The sequence below is a fragment of the Protopterus annectens genome, chromosome 9.part0 (genome assembly GCF_019279795.1).
Source record: "Protopterus annectens isolate FY-2018-M chromosome 9.part0, PAN1.0, whole genome shotgun sequence".
Lineage (NCBI taxonomy): Eukaryota > Metazoa > Chordata > Ceratodontiformes > Protopteridae > Protopterus > Protopterus annectens.
The window spans coordinates 600373950-600386275 of record NC_056743.1 but is presented as its reverse complement, the minus strand read 5'-3'; the positions used below and the strand labels follow the sequence as shown (position 1 = coordinate 600386275).

The window sequence follows — 12326 nt, the reverse complement described above, 5'->3', positions numbered from 1 at the left end:
TTTTAACGTCTGATATGGCTGTGCTCATCCAGAGTATTGTACTTATCTGGTTATGTGATTCCCAGGTACAAATTGATTTTCCAAATTAATGTCACTTTTCCAAGCTTTTTCAAAAGTCACTGTAGGAAAGGCAGTCCAGCATTCAGCTGCTGACTCCTTTCAGGATAGGTCTTTGTAGCGCCTACCCTATAACACTCTATAACTGAGTGAGAGCTGCCTGTGGCTTGGGTTGAATGCCCTGTTCACTACACTGTCAAGTCCCACATAGTCTCCTTTTCAGATTTTCTTCTTCACTGTCCATCTCAGAGTCCTGAATTCAGTGATTTTTCTTTGCCCCAAAGTTATGCTGAGTCATATCTTTTGAAGACCTTTTCTATTATTTCCTTTCATTCTGTCTTCATCTTTCCTTCTCCGTCTGTGCCCAGCTTTCTTCTGCCTTAATTAGTGACGCCTTTTTAAAATTGTGCTCAAATATTATTTACAGTATAGTAATTCCCCAGCTTTCAACTACTGTCCATGTCTGTGCCTAATATTTTCTTTGCTGTTGAAAATTATATGTGCTGCACTGTGGCCTATTGTACCCAGAAACCCTTAAAAATACATTTCAGACAATCTTCATTCTTAACAGTTTACAGAAAAAAAAAAGTAATGCAGAAAGCTTGAGCTAGATCTGGTATCCCACCGGTGACCCAGAGGGTGATGGGACTAATGACAAACGAAGTATAAAGGATTAGTCCAGATCTAATCACTTCAGCTAAGCAGGTCCAGGAGACTGTCTCTCTAATGCACTCCATGTGGAAAGAACAAAGATACCTTGTTGAACTTTCAAGTATTTAATTCAGTTAAGTAGGTATATAGATGAGTTAATTCGAACAAGAACACTCATTGTGAAGTTGTTCTATCTCGCTGTTCATTCTTACTGATGGGTTCAGAGCCGATCCCTCGGCTCTGAGTCGGCCTACTACAAATCTGGAGGATTTCAAGTAGCTGGAGGCCAAGTCCCTATCCCATGATGCACCTAAAGTTACCCCACATCTAGTTTGCCATTGCAACAGATCAGAGGTTCTCACTAGCTCGGGCCAGTAAAATATTTTTGATATTTCTTGAAAATATAGTTAGATTAGCTCTTACAGCTTATACTGTAGTTTCCCTTGTGTGCCTTTTTCTTACTTGTATATTTGGTTTCATTTTTTATTAGGCCTATTTACCTTTCTGACTAAAACTTGTTTAACCAGTGACCTTCTGTCACCTTTTTTGCTTAGTAATTGTATTGTGTGCTTAGTTTGTGACCTTTGTCACAGCTTTAGACTAACTTTAGTAGTGTGCAGTTTAGTGATTTGTTACTATTCATATTATCTGCATAGATAAATAGTGTGTGTGTGGGTTTCTTAGCCTTAGTTTAAGGGCTTGTGTGATTGTATTTAGCCTGTTTTTTATTAGAAGGCTTATTTACATATCTGCTGGTTGTTAGCCTTAGTTTGAAGGGCTTATGTGCTTTTATTTAGCCTGTTTTTATTAGAAGGCTAATTCATGTTTGTTGTTGTTGGATGTGTCCATTTTTTCTGTCATGGCTGATGACAAGGACAAACACCCTAAGTCAGAGTTTAAAAAATGCCCTAAATGTGGGCAGAAGATGTCTGTTACTGACAGCCATATCAATTGTGTCTACTGCTTAGGTGATTTGCACCTAAAAGAAACATGTTCCGTATGCCATTCCTTTTCTTCTCGGGTTCTCAAAGAGAGAAATAGGAAGCTTATTGACGGGGTTGTTGAAACCTTCTTTCCAGGAGGCTTTGAGTGACCAGGATGGATCTAGTAAATCCTCAAAGTCTTCCAAGACTTCTGTGGAATTCAAAAATGTCTGTGACATCGGCTCCACAGGTCTTAAAGCCGACTGTCTTTTCTTTTCGGAGCCGGTCCCCGGTTTTGGAACCAGTATCCGAAATGCCAAAATCTCCTCCACTTCAGTCAGTACCATTGATCCATTCATCTTGATCTTCTGTTAGCCTTTCAGATGTGGATGTGGATCAGGTGGTGCAGAAGCTTTTACAGGCACCGGCCTTTGCAAAATTATCGGCTCCGACCCAGGTGGCTTTGGAGCCAAAGACCCTCATTCCAGCTGTAACTCTTCCTCCTCCGAGCCATACCAGTCCTTCAGAGCTGGAGTAGTCAGACTTACTGATTGTGGAACCTTCGGAGCCGATGCCTGCTCCAGTGTCTTCGGCTCCATTCACTCTGACATCATCAGCGCCGATCGAAGACTCTACGAGCTAGCACACTCTGGTCGGGTCCAGGGAGGATACTTGAACCAACTTGTCAGTTCTGAGACTGCCTCTCAAGGCTTCAGCTCGGATGAGCTGTGCTCCTACCTCGAGCTCTGAGCCCACTGTCCCAGTGCCGGGGGTATCGACAGTTTCCTCTGATCCGTCGGTCCCTTCGCATTGGAGCAGAGGTGCCTTCGAAGCCATGAGGAGATTTATGTCTCCTAAGACATCCTCAACCTCACGTCCGGCTTGTTCATCCCCTAAAGCGCCTGTGTCTGCTTCTGCTTCAGCGATCCTGGCAAAGCGCAGAGACCCAGAGCCTCAGGAAGCCCCATTGGGTGGCCCATGCTCTTCCGAGACCTCACCAGAAGCTCCCACTGATGAAGTTCTCAGGAAATGTGTGTGTAAGAGGAAACATTTAGACTCCCCTCAGGAGTCCATAACATCTGATACTGACTTGGATGAATCAGAAGGGTTCCCCACAGTCCCCTCTGAGGATATTTCATGTGTAGAGATACTTGAAATCCTTAGGCAGAGGGGTGACTGGCAGTCCACCAACCCTACTGAAGATGAGTCGGTTCTCCTGAAGGCTTTCGGGTCTCAGCCTTCTACCTCTTGGGTGTCTCCTCTCTTCAATGAGCTGATGCAGCTGGTCTCATGAAGGGCGTGGGAGTCTCCGGACACCATGAAGTCTGTCCCTAGGAGGCCTAAGGAGTTCATATCTACTCCCCAAGATAAATCCTTCTTAACCAAAGGTGTGCCAGTTGATGCCATGGTGGTGGCAGCGGCAGCCACCAAAAAGGAAATGTCTCAAACTTCCTCGTCTATCCATCCTCCTACCAGAGACTCCAGGATCATGGATAGATATGGGAAGCGCATGTTTAGTTCAGTTGTTTTTGCACTCCTTTTGCCTAACTATTTAACCCATTTCACGAGACTACAAAGAGATCTCCTTAAAGAGCTTGGAGGTACTCTTCAGGGTATAGTAGCTGCAGGAGCTACAGACAAAGTTGCCTCCCAGCTTGCTATCCTCAGTTCCATTGTTAACTCATCTATGCGCCTCATTTCATATGCAGCTGATGGAGCGAGCAGGGCAGCGGTACAGGAGTTGCTTGTAGGAGACGCTCCTGGATGCGCTTGTGTTCCTTCACAGAGCCCTTCAAGTCATCCTTTATTAATACCCCTTTTGATGGCTCATCCCTTTTTAGGCCCAAAGTTAAGGAAACTTTGACCAGGTGTGAGCAGGAGGGAAAGACCCTGTCTACCATCGGAGTCCGTTTTTCCACTCCTACCAGACCCTACCCCAAGGGTCAAAGGGGAGGGAAAATGTGGTTCCGAAAAGCCCAAGGAGCCTTTCAGGACATGTGGTGAACCCCCCCCCTCCAGGGGCAGAGGAGGGGACAATAATGGAAGACGCCGCCCTCACGGCAGAGGAGGTCCGCAAAACCAGGGCGACAGAGATAACTTCTTTGGGAAGCCCTACCAGCACTTCTGAAAGGCCCGACTGTCCTGCTGTGGAGGCAGTCGGGGGTCGCTTATCTTTGTACCCAGACGCCTGGCTCAAAATAACAAACAACATCTGGGTAAAAACTATAATTTCCAGAGGATACTTCATTCCATTCGCCACACTCCCTCCACCAACAAGAAAAATCCCGGACGTTCCACCCAGTTACAGGGAACAAGCAACAGTAGAGGTCCAAACGTTGCTAAGAAAAATAGTCATCCAACCATTCCCAGAAGACTAGACAGGATCCGAAACATACTCAAGATTCTTTTTAGTGCCAAAAAAGACAGGGAACTGGAGACATATATTGGACCTCAGAAGATTAAACAAATTTGTCAGGAAAGAGAAGTTTCGGATGGTCATGCTTCAGTCGATACTTCCCTTCTTCGGGAAAGGCAATTGGATGTGCTCAGTAGATCTCCAGGATGCGTACTACCACATAAAAATGGCCAGACAATCCAGAGATCATCTGCGCTTCCGGCTGGAAGCCAATCATTACCAGTTTCGAGTTCTGCCCTTTGGTCTCACTGCAGCCCCCAGAGTGTTCACCAAATGAATGGCAATGGTCACGGCTCACTTGAGACGTTTAGGAGTTCAGGTGTTTCCGTACTTAGACGATTGTCTCCTCACCGCCACCACCAGACATCAACTCATTCAGGCCAGGAAATCCACTCTGCAGCCAGTTGGGCATTACAGTAAACTCAGAAAAATCTGCCTTGTCGCCATCGCAGCATATAGTTTTTATCGGAGCAGAACTGGACACCACCACCATGCTAAGACTTCCAGCAGAAAGAGTCTTACTACTCCGTCAACAGGTCCGCATTTTAATATCCAAAAACAAGGCTCCAGCATCAGAAGTTCTAAAATTGTTAGGTATGATGGCAGCAGCAATTCTGGCCACACCACTGGGTTGTATGCACATGCGGATACTGCAGTGGCTGCTGTTCACTCAGTGGTCTTAACAAGAGCTCTCCATGTCTCACCTGATCATGATCACAAGCTCCTGCAAAAAGGATCTTCAATGGTGGTTGACTTCACTTCATGTCACGATAGGACTTCCATTTGTTTTACCCCCACCAGTGGCCACAGTAACCACGGACGCTTCCCTGTTAGGGTGGGGGGGCATTTTCAGGGAAGAACAGCCCAAGGCTCATGGACCGATCAAGAGACACATCTGCATATCAATGTCTTAGAGATGAGAGCAGTACTTTTGGCATTGCAGTACTTCCAGGACTCTCTCCCTCGGGGTACAATTACGATTCAGATGGACAACATGTCAGTGGTCTGGTACTTGAACAAACAAAGAGGAACCAGGTCATACCCCCTTTGTCACGAGGCCCTAAGTATATGGCAGTGGGCTTTATCCACCCAGAGTTTTCTGTTAGCAATGCACATCCCGGGGAAATCCAACGTGGTAGCAGACAAGCTGAGCAGAACAATTTTGTTGCCCCATGAGTGGTCCCTCAAGACAGAAATAGCAGACAGGATATTCCGCAGGTGGGCCCAGCCTTGCTGCGACCTCTTTGCCAGTCACATGAACACGAAATGCAGAAGCTAGTTTGCCCTGATTCCCCCTCTGGGAGAAGACCCAAGGTACGCACTCGTTCATGATTGGCCCCTGGGTCTCCTCTATGCATTCCCATCAATCCCGTTGATACCCAAGTTATTACAGAAAGCAAAAGCCCTGGGAAGGGCCATCATTCTAATAGCTCCTCATTGGCCTCGTGAGATTTGGTTCCCCTTCCTTCAACTTCATCTTTTGGAGGACCCCTGGATTCTGGACCCGGTTCAGGACCTTCCGATGCACTCAGGGGAACTTCATCCCTCTCTACAGTCTCTGAAGCTGACAGCTTGGCTGCTCCAATTCCCATCATAGCCAGGTTCCATAACCTTTCCAGTGAGATGAAGCAAATTTTCTTATCCTCTCATAAATCCTCTATGATGAAGCTGTACCTGAGCAAATGGGAAAAAAAAATTCTATATGTGCCTCTAAAAACAACATTGATCCTTACCAAGCCCCTATGGCCTCTATACTAGAATTCTTGACCATGATATTCAATAAAGGAGCTGCTGCAGCAGCAGTCCGTGTTCAACTTGCTGCCATTTCTAACTTTCATCTTGGATTTGAAGGATTGAGTATTATGTCACACAAATTATCCAAAGCCTTTCTCAAAGGGACCTTTCATATCAGACCACCTGTGAAATCTCCCTATTCCCCATGGAATCTAAATTTTATGCTTTTCTGCATTATTCTTCTTCCATTTGAACCAGCTTCCTCGTGTGACCTCAAATTGTCATGGAAGACTATCTTTTTAGTGGCTAATTATGTCCACCCGCAGAGTGTCAGAGCTTCAGGTCTTGTCCATTAAACCTCCTTACTTGATCTTCCATGCTGACAGTCTCACTTCGAATAAACCCCTCCTTTTTGCCAAAGGATTTCACTGAAACTATTCTCAACCAAATTATTGATTTGCCAGTTTTCTTCCCCAATCACTCCAACAATCTAGAGTACATGCTGCACACACTTGATGTTTACAGACAGCTCAGATTTTATTTGGATAGAACAAAAGATTTCAGGAAATCAGATCAGCTTTTTGTTTCCTTTTCAGAGTCCAGGAAAGGTATGCCAGTGGCTAAAACAACTCTGTCTAAATGGTTATCTCATTGTATCACCTTTGCGCATTCAGCTGCCAATATGCCCTTACAGCACAAAATTAAAGTTTGTTCAGCTAGAGCAGTTTCTTCATCATCTGCTTTTTCTGCCAGACTTCCTATTGATAACATGTATCCTATTGATAACATTTATGCAGCAGCCACTTGGTTGAAACCTCATACCTTTATCACTCATTACAAAGTTGACAGGGCCTTTAGGGACAGGACCTCCTTTGGATCCACGGCCCTAAAAAATATACTCCCGTGAGCCACCCGAGGTAGATGGTGCTTGGGATGCTACCCATCAGTAAGAATGAATGGTGAGATAGAACAACTTCACATAAAGAAATTATGTACTTACCATAACGTTCCATGTGAGTTCATCTCACCTTCATTCTTATGTCCCTCCCTCCTATCCCCTCCTGGGCTTTCAGAAGACCGATGCTGATCCTTCCTCGTCACTCAACCCTTCTTTACTTTCTCTCTTATGGAGTTCCAGAATGACATATGGTATCATTATATGGTATATTATTATATGCAGCAAACAAGATCTGAGGTAACTCTAGGAGCATTATGGGATAGGGACTTGGCCTCGAGCTACTTGAAATCCTCGAGCTTTGTAGTAGGCCGACTTGCAGCCGAGGGATCGGCTCCGAACCCATCAGTAAGAGTGAAGTTGAGATGAACAACTCACATGGAATGTTATGGTAAGTACATTAACTTCTTTTTTAGTAGTTAACTATTAAGCAGGTTTTCTATATTTGGAATAGGGTCCTTCAATATGTTATTCAGACCTTCAACATTTACAGAATGATAATGATGTAATGATTTACAGATGCAGTAATTTCTGCCCTGTACTTGGTGAAAAAGTGACTTTGAGTGAACTCCTCTAAGTGGACCGCACATTAATGTAGTTTCGTAGAATCTTTACATTGTATAAGATAAACTAGCTTATCAGAAAAACTGATAGTCCTCATCTGCTACAGTGGTGCAGCTAGCCGAAGGCTGTCGAGACCCCCCCACCCCTTTTCATTTCCTTCCAGCTCTATCAGAATCCGTAGTTACTTTAAAGGCAAAACTTCCAAAATGGTGCAGAGCTAACAGCAGCTGCAGTTGTACGTTACCCTTCCAAAACTAATGAAAATTGGAAAAAAATAAAAAGACTTAAGAGAGAAAAGTTATTAACCAAAAGAAAGTGAATGAGTCATCTGTATGACCAGAAAAAGGGAAATGAAGTAAGGAGAAGTGTGAAAAATAAAGTTCATCTCCTGCAGCAGTGGTGCGGACTGCAGGCACAGAAATGCAGAGCAAGACAAAACAAAATCTCGAGATGGGAGAAATGGCAGAGATATGGGGAAAAAATGGACAGTCTATGCAGTGGTTGTGAAAATGAATGAAACGTTAACAGGATATATTAAAAGTTATGAAAGAGATTGGAAGAGTTAGAAACCATTCTCATGATACACACTGAAAAAGTAAGAGTTGAAGAAAGAAAGTAACTGACCATACATTAAGATTGGCAGACCTGGAAGGATAGCAAAAAATGTTAAAGAAAAGTTATTGGTAATAGAGGATATATCGAGAAAAAATGAGATTTAATAATAATCTAGAAAGTGTGGAAGGGACCGACTTAAACTTTGAGGGAACGGCTAAGTAGGTTGACAGAACTGCCCAAAGAAAATGAAATTGCTAGACAGAGCGCACTGGAGTTACACACCAGCATCTCACTTTGCAAGACCTGTACTGAAAAACGTACAGACATACCAACTGAAGTAGCAACTGCTAAGTCAACTGTGGAAGAAAGAGAAGGCACTAAAGATTGGAGATAACTTGTTGGCAACACTACAGAAGAGAGAACAATACATTCCGCATTTCAGAATGAGTAGGAATATGGACCTAGGATTCAAGCTGTACCCAGCATTAAAGTATTCCTCCTGAACAGGCACAAAAACTGTTTGTTTTAGATTCAAAGGCAGTAATGTCTGAAATGTGTTACTATGAGCAAGCACAACAAGAAAGTAAGATAATGGCCAGTAGTGTACAGACTGTAGTGGGAAAGCAGCTAACAGATTAGGGGATCAGGAGAAAGATGACAAATTAAACAGTTTTCAGTATTTATTAGGAAGATGACAGGCAAACAGAGATGCAGAGGCAGACAACAGATTTGTGATTCTCTACAAAATTCTTAGAAGCTGAGATAGACAGGCAGCATCGACCAAGAGGGTTATGAGCAAAATGAAAAGCAGGACCTACAGAGGATTTGTACTAGAATCAAAATTGATTAACTTGAATGGTTGAGCAGAAAAGACAGTTCAAGAAATTACATAAATATTTAAATAAACTTTTTACTTATCCATGTCAAAACTGCAGTCCTTGATGCTTCTAAGACTTTCCTCTATAAACCTAAGGGTGAATGTACCATAGAAGACTGGAGAAGGCAAAGACTATGTAAAATGTTAACTTTCTGCAGATCCTGCCTCTGAGGTTCACTAGAAATTACCCTAAAAAGTCTTGGTCCTGTCCTGCTTTCCAGTCAAAACACAAAAGAAGAAAGACCAGAAGAAATAGGCAGCAAAGAAGGTAACAAGCTGTTCCCAGAACAAGGACTAGTGGACTCTACCCACGGGGATTCATCAGGGAAAAGCAGTCTCTTAAGAGTACCTCCCTGTCTTCCCACCTCAAAATCCTACCCCGAACCACCCCTATCCCAGCTGTCCTGCAAAGCTAAGAGTAGACTATCTGTATTCATGACTCAATGATAAAACATCACTGTGGGTATTAGAAATTATTAGGACTGAATACAAAGTACAGTGATTCCTACCATGTTTCTCAGGTATTCCTCTTGTTCCCATGAGACAGCTCAGGCACAGACTCAGATCAAAGACCTCCTGACATAAGAGTCTGTAGGTTCACAGGATGATACTAAGCTGTTGGCATGGAGGGCCTTATAAGCCTAGCCAAGAATTTTGCCCATATTCCCACCAATTCAACACCCGTTTTCCCTGTCCAGCAGGGACAGAGGTGGGATACCAGGGGAAAGATGTGGATACTTCAGATTTGAACCATCAATACCATCACCCATGCTAACTTCCCTAGTCCACTGAGTCACGCAAGCTGTAGTAGTCCTCTCAGAGGAGTTAGGGACAGATTTTTACTCCAGACCATTTCTGGTGTCAAGAAAATAAGGGTCCTGGAGACCCATTTTAGATCACTGAAAATTAAATTCTGGTGGTCTTCAAATTCAAAATGCTCACTTTGCAGAAACTTATTATGATCTGTTCTCAGGCATTTATGGTCACCTTTAACTTAAAGGATGCTTACCTCCACATCCTTCATAGTGAAGGAGCACAGGAGATGCCTTCACTTCTGGGCAGGTGGTATATACTGTTAATTTTGTGCATTGCCGTTTTGCATGGGTACTTCTAGCGTATTTACCAAGTGCCAAATGCCTAGTATTTGTTTTTTGCAGGACCATGGGTGTACATATTTACCCCTCTTTGGACAACTGCCTCATTTAGGGAAACACTGTAGAGGAGCTGAGCTCCACTCTGCAACTGACTATGGCTTGCCTGTCAGACATTGGATTCTCAATCTGAACAAGTCCAACCTACAGTCCATCTGTAGACTAGTGTTTTTACAAGACTTTTCTAGGTATCAACAGACAAATGACCTTCCTCCCTCAGAAAAAGGTTCCCTCTCTGACACACTATATGCCAAGTGAAATCAAGGCTGAAATCCATGATGTCCCCTTAGACAAAGATTTCGTCTTTGAACCTAAGGCTCAGATGTTTGTTTTTTTTTTTAAATACTAGAGGAGAAGACAGACTATGTAAACTGAAATACATGGTCTCTTGCATACTTACGATATCTTTGACAAAACTATGAGTGAGGAAGCTATAGTGGTACTTGAAAAGTGTGTAGTGTTAACACCAACTTCCCTTAAATTTCAGGATCACACATCCTCCTTGCATCTAGAAAGAACTGTTGTGGATAAATGCATGCAAACAAAACGAAGGAGACCCATTCACTTTCCAAGCAGGGCCACAAGTGATCACCACAGATGCCTCAGACCTGTCTTGGGTGCCCACAAGTATGATATAAGGGTGCAAGGCAGGTAGGACAAGTCTTTCTTTAAAAAAAAAAAAAAAAATCTCAATTTGAAGGAAATGACAGTTTGTGATATTCAAACAAAAGTGGACACCAAGCACACTGTTGATAAAGATAGCCAACAGCACAGTCATGTGGGATATCAACTAATGGGGGAGGTCCCAGTCGTACCGCCTGTATTGAATGACCATACAACTTAGGGAGACAACACACAAGGTAAGATTACTTCTGACGCAGTATCTCCTAAGGACAGCAACCTAGAAGACCACTTAAGTAGGTGAATGACATTCTCTTGAATGGATGCTGAGGAAGTCTGTCATCAGAAAACCGAGAAGTGGAGTGTGCCAGACATAGACCTTTTTCCTTCAAAAGAAAACAAATGAATCAACAGGTTTTGCTCAATGGCCCCCAGCCACAGGGCCTGTAGACAGATGTCTTGTTCTTCCCAAGGGCAGGCCTATTTCTGTATGCCTTCCCTCCCCATGCCCCTCATCCCCAGGCTACTTATGAAGATCTGGGAGGAGAGGATGAATCTGGAAAGCTAATAACACCTTTCTGGCCCAGTTACAGTGCTTCCCCATGCCCAACAAAATCATCATGGAAAAGCCATGGTTGTTGCTTTTGGTGGTGCGTCTCCTGTCACAGACCAAAGGGGCCACCATATATCCCACTTTGACCTCAAACTGCAGGGTGGATGATGATGATGATGCTCATCCCCTCCAGCCACATCTTTATCAAAGGACATCTTTCTTATTCTCACAGAGGCCAGGAGACCCAGCTACAGGAAGTCAGAAATTTAAAATGGAAAAGATTCTGTCACTGGTGCCAGTCCAAAACTAACTTTCCATGCAACTGCCCCCTTTGTTTTGTTTGTTTTATCTTGCCTAGCAGAGCTTTTGTTCAGGGGGCTCTTAGTCTTCTTCTGAAATCCATACCTGGGCCATTTCTGTCTGCTGCTGCAGCCTCCTGTATTCCCCCACCCAGTGAAGATTCAACTTCTCAAGGGTGACATTCACTTTAAGATGACATAGGAAGGCCCCTTCCCTATCTTGGGATCTAAGTTTTTTTGCTGGAAAAACTTACCTTGCCTCCATTCAAGCCTGCACACACATCGGATATCAAATTTACCAGTTGAAAAACTGCCCTCTTAGTAGCTCTCACATCAGCAGAAGGGTTTCTGAGCTTCCAGCCTTCTCAGGTTTCACATTAATGGAGTCTCACCTAAAGGGCTAATACCTCCTTTTTGCCTAAAGTAGTCATGTATTTCTTTGTAAACCAGGCAGTCCATCTGCCTTTTTTCTTCCTTCCCTTATTCTTAAACAATGAGCTCTTCATTTCCTAGATGTGCACAAGCAACTCCGGTTTTGCTTATATAAAACTAAAAGCTTTAGAAATTCTGATCAGTTATTTGTAGGCTTTGCAAGTAACAAACAAAGGGAAAGTGGTCAAAAGAAACTTTTTCTAAATGGATCTCAAATTGCATCACCTTTTGTTCCAAGCACCTTGGCAAAAAAGGTGCCAGAGAATATCAGGACACATTATAACAGACTTGCTGCAGCTACTACTGCCTTCATCAGAGAAGTGTCCACCCAGTCTGTTCTGGATGCAGCCAGCTGGTCCTCCATACATACTTTCTCCAAACAGTACAGTCTGTCAACGGTTAAGTTACTGACTGTTAGCCTTCTTCTGTCTATAGGTTTGGAAATCCTTCCAAGTGCAACAGTGAAGGACAATCATTATAGTACAGGTATGTATACTTAGTATAAATGGAGGTGTTCAAATGTCTTTACTGTTGTAGT

The 12326-nt window shown here is 43.5% G+C and overlaps 1 protein-coding gene across 1 annotated transcript in view; it reads left to right on the top strand.

Moving 5' to 3' along the window:
* DOCK5 (dedicator of cytokinesis 5) overlaps positions 1-12326 on the top strand; it is a gene marked incomplete in the record, with an annotated part of 3482443 nt that overhangs the window by 2557714 nt on the left and 912403 nt on the right.